Raw genomic sequence first — 5,261 nt, 5'->3', positions numbered from 1 at the left:
CTCCATACTAGGATGATAGTAACCTAAATTGTCGAAGATTTTCTGAGGTTTGAGGGTGACATGAAACATGGGGTAGGTCCGTACATGTCCATAAGCGTATCTCAAAAATTAATTAACCATTTAACTGGCAATCAATTAACAATATACTAAATATCGTGGGAAAAGTACTGTAGTATATTATATTATTATAATTATTATATTATATTATAATCACATTCCCATCTTTAATATATTATATTATTATATTATATTATATTATAATATATACTAAAAATTAAATGAAACGTTAAATTGTTTGTTTTTTAATTTTTTTTTTATTTTTTTAATGAATTTTTTTTATCCTGAGTTTGATGGGTTAGTCTAATTTAACAAGTTAATTTGATTTTTTTTTCTTTTTAATTAATTTTTTTATTTAGTTTTGTTTGTTAATATGAAATTTTTTTATATTTAATTATCAGACTTTCATGACACGTATCTCAGGCTTAACGGGTTAACTTGGTTTAACGAGTTAATTCAGTTAATTTTGGGTAAACCCGTTAATTATTTTATTCTATTTAGTTATCAAACTTTCATGACACGAATCCCGGGTTTGAAGAGTTCACCCAGTTAATTCAGATTATTTTTTTTTATTAGTTTTTTCTTCCTATTATTTTTTTTTATTTTTTTAATTAATCTATTTAATTATCATACTTTTATGACATGAACTTATAGCCAAACCCACATCTAATACTTCGAGGTTTGGTATTGCAGCTAGGTTCACTTAAACTTAAATTATGTAAGTTTAATGTTATTATTAATATTAAAAATAATATTCTTGGATCAAGCGTTGTAGTTAGATCCAAGGCTTTTGAGTATATCTTCGTAGAAAGACCTAACACTTTTAGATCTTAGTGATTTTTTATATTTTTTATGCAACAAAAAAAATTAACCCATGACGTATGCCTTTGTTTTTTTTTCTTTTTTTTTAAGCTTTTTACTGTGAATAGCACGGTACAATCCACAGTGAAAAAGCTTATGCTTTTAGTTTATTTTTTTTGCCTATAGTTTCTTAATGTTAAAGTTTTTCTGTTTAATTATCAAGATTTCATGAAACGAATCCCGGGTTTGATGGTTTAACGCAAATAATTCAGATTTTTTTCTTTTTCTTCATTAGTTTTTTTCCTTCTTGTAGGTATTTTTCTCTTTGCTTTTTTCCTTTTAATTAATCTCTTTTAAAAAATTTGGTTCATTAATATTAAATCTTTTTTATTTAGTTATCACACTTTTATGACACGAATCCCAGGTATAATAGGTTAACTTAATTTGATGAGTTAACTCAATTGATTCTGATTTTTTTTCTTTTTTCTCATTAATTTTTTTTTTCTGTTGGTTTTTTTAATTAATCTATTTAATTATCACACTTTTATGACACGACCTTGCAGTCAGACTTATATCCAATGTTATTATGTCTAGTATTGCAACCAAAACCACTTAAACTTGAGTCATACATGTTTAATGTTATTATTAATATTATAAATATTACTTTTAAGTCAGACGTTGTAGTCAAACTCAAAACTATTGGATATAACTTTGTAGAAAGACATGATAATTTTAAATTTTAATTTTTTTGATATTTTTTATACAAAATAAATTGACCTACAGCATCGCGCGGGTATGTAACTAGTAGATACTATGACCCGTATGTCACATGACGATGGGCTTTGCTTTTCTTTTTTCTTTTGAAAAAAATATATTTAATAATTAGATTTTAGATATTTTTATTGTATTTTCGTTTGTATGACATGTGAACTTATATTTCTAGTCTGCGTATATAAATGTATAACAATAGCTGTTCACAATTATTTCTATGACGAGAGAGTAAGTCTTGACCTGTGTACATGCCCATGTAAATAGTGGATCCAATTATTGGCTAGTTATATATATTATGCCATAACATAAGATGGGTCAATTATGCCATCTGCTTATATAAAAATAATATTAATAAATTTCATAGCTTTTAGAAGAAAGAAAATAAGATGAATTTTCACTTAAACCAATTAAAAATTCGTATTGTAAACTTCAATTTAAGAGATATATTGAATATTTTTGTTAGGAAGACTATAAAAAAGTAAAGGAAATTTTCTACATCAATCCTTATCAAAGCCACTTATAAAAATTTATGGTTTTATAATACTTGAATTATATTGTATCAGTTACACCTCTATTTTTTTCTATTAAAGTCTTTATTAATTAAATTATAAAATCATGTGATTAATCTAAATTTCTAATATTACTTTAAATTGAATATAAATCAAGAATGCAGATTACATGATATACACATATCGATTTTGTTTTCCTTCCTGTTATAATAATTGGATTTTTTTTCTTAATTCATTAATTTCAGTCAATTTAGGCGTATTTGGATAAAATAAATGTAATATGTATATATATTTGGGTCAATAAGAATCTTTCACGGTATTGAATTTGTTGTTTTTCATGTTCAAAGACAATGATAATAATACATATAAAAATAACTATCTAATTAGCATGATATTTCAACAAGAATATTATCATCTAAGATATTAATATGATAAAATATTGCCTGATTTATAAATAATCGAACTGCAAAATTAGGCAGACCGTCCTAATATTGCGGGAGAATTGCTAAATAAAACAACTGAAAAGAGGTCATGGAGTTATGAAAAAATATAAAAATATATAACCCTGTATTTACAGTGACTTTTGTTTTAATGATAAATTGAATTGATTATGAAACATTGAATCGAAATTAAACAATTAATATCACCAAAACACATCCATTGCACTCCTGTTCGCTGTCTTTGATCATCTTTTTTTTACTTTACAGCTGACAAGAACCTTAAAGTCCAACTCCGAAAGCTTAATTGCGATGGTGGAAGGTGGAACCTCAAATCTGGCTGTCTATTTATGTGTAGAAATAGAACACTTGCCCCTTGACATATGCCTGACGACACGCTGAGGCCGTGAAACGCCATATTCAATTATCACGTAAAATAACAGGTATAAATCTAACATCCATGTGAAAAAAAAATATTCCATTTAAATTGTAAATAAAATAATAATAATAATAACAGAGAGACATTGATCCCAAGAGCCAGGAGGCAAGGAGCAAATATGAGAGGGTTAAACATAAGCCTCGTTCACAAGGGTAGGAGCAACTTATTAGAATCCTATCCAATGTTCTTTTTACAGCCCAAAAATCTTATTTATTGAATGAGTGAAATCACCATAGTGAATATGTAATTAAGACTTTTAGAGAGTGATTTCAACAAGAGTTTTTCAATAATTCTTTTTAGATAAGAAACATGTGTGTGTGTCTGTATATATATATATATGAATAAACTAATATTTACATACTCAACAAAATAATATTGTATCTTTTACGCTCGTATATTTGAAGAAGGACCCCCTTCTCATATATACACCTAATTAAGAACCAATAATATATAAAACTGAAACGTGAGATTTCAATTATTACATGAATCAACCTATTTTTAATTCATTACCGTTGCTTTATATATTAAGACTATATGCAGTAACTTAGGAATAGCTCCCTGACCCGCAATATGTAGCACCAGGAGACTCTAAGATTCTCTTTGGATCATATAATACTAACTTTTTTTATTCGATGATTAGGAGATTTTTATTCAGGCGTGAATTAAAATTAAAATTTCCCCAATAATCTTGAAAATGAATTCGGAATTTTGTTTTCTATTAGTTTTATTGGATCTCTAACAACATAGAAGCTTTTCAAAATATTGACTTTGCAAGCTGCCTTAGGTTCTTTTGATCTTTCTTTGAGCATTATATTATGGTTTGGTCAGCACTTTATTATACAATACAGAAAGTGATGTTTGATGTTGGTCTCTGATTATATATCTTAATTTACTTGGTGGAAGATGTCAAAAAGTTTAGGAAGAAACTTTCTCAAGGAGCGGTCAATCTGCTTCGCTTTCCTTTGAAAATTTCCATGTCAATATGTCTACACATCCTAAGCAAACCGTGCACATATGAAGAAGAATTATTTTTATTAGGAAATGGTTTTGAATAATGTGAATACTGAAATGCTACGTTGACGGCATGTTTGCAAGGGCTAAACTGATATCCATATCTCAAGAATAAATTACATCTCTATCATGTTCCAACTTTTCAAGTCATCAACTTTGACAAAGCCCTTAGCCTCCAACACCGAACTAAAAAAAAGAATGGGGGGAGGCTTATTTATCCGTTGTAATTTATAAACTAGTGTTTTTTCTTAATCAATATCCGTTGTACTATATAGAAAGAGTAAACGGAGCAAGCATTAGGGAGGCTTGGACGTTCGATGGGCTAGGATAAGCTCTCCACTGTCCAGCTCTCTTGAAGGCTGGGCTTGGATTAGGTTGAGTAGGCCTAGAATCAAATAAGTGGAGACTCGGATAAGAAACAGGCCTCGTCATATCATGGAAAGGGAAGCGTGTAAGTGGATTTAATGGACCAACAAAATGTTCCCAATAGGATTCAGCAATTGAGCACTAGGATTGTGGGAGGTGGGCGATGAAATAGAGTTGAGATAGAGCCTCTTAAGGAGTCCAGAGGTAGAAATCAAAGCCCTTTGCAAGAGGAATATCGATGGATCAGGGAGAGCATTCAAAGAGTATCCTGTTGTGGAATATCACTGCCAGTAACTGGGAGACTTTGCTGTCAAAAGCAAAGCAAAGGAGGTGTTCATTTTCAAATGTCAATTGAGGCATAAGAAATTCTGCCCGACACTGTAGCAATTTTTTTTCTTTATTTTTCTTTTTAAGAATGAAAGCAAATCTCACTATTGAAATCAGCAATACAAGGTTACAGAGAAAAAGATGAAGCTGCAAAAACACCTAAATGCCTCAACTGTATCCCCATCTCCTACATGGGAAAAAGATGAAGCTGCAAAAACACCTATATGCCTCATCTGTATCCCCATCTCCTACATATCAATGGGTTAACATCAGCTGAAGCTTGCTTTCGCGGAGACGTGACAGCAGAGATTTTCCAGCCCAGTTGTAATTTGACATAAGAACATCATAATCTCAAATGAAAGAAGGAATTCCAGCCTATTTTGCTTTATGATATCAGTCCCAAATCCAAACTCAACCCCAAAAGGAGAAATAAGGCCTGGGCAATTCTTTTTTAGACTATATGCCAAATTCTTCATCTCGGTCCATAAGGAGCTACAAGTCCAAATGATGGCCCAGTCTTTATAAAGGAATTTCTTCTTCTTC

This window comes from Populus euphratica, unplaced genomic scaffold (assembly GCF_000495115.2).
Source record: "Populus euphratica unplaced genomic scaffold, PopEup_1.0 scaffold25.1, whole genome shotgun sequence".
NCBI lineage: Eukaryota > Viridiplantae > Streptophyta > Magnoliopsida > Malpighiales > Salicaceae > Populus > Populus euphratica.
The sequence above is the reverse complement of the archived record's forward strand: the minus strand, read 5'-3'. Positions refer to the sequence as shown.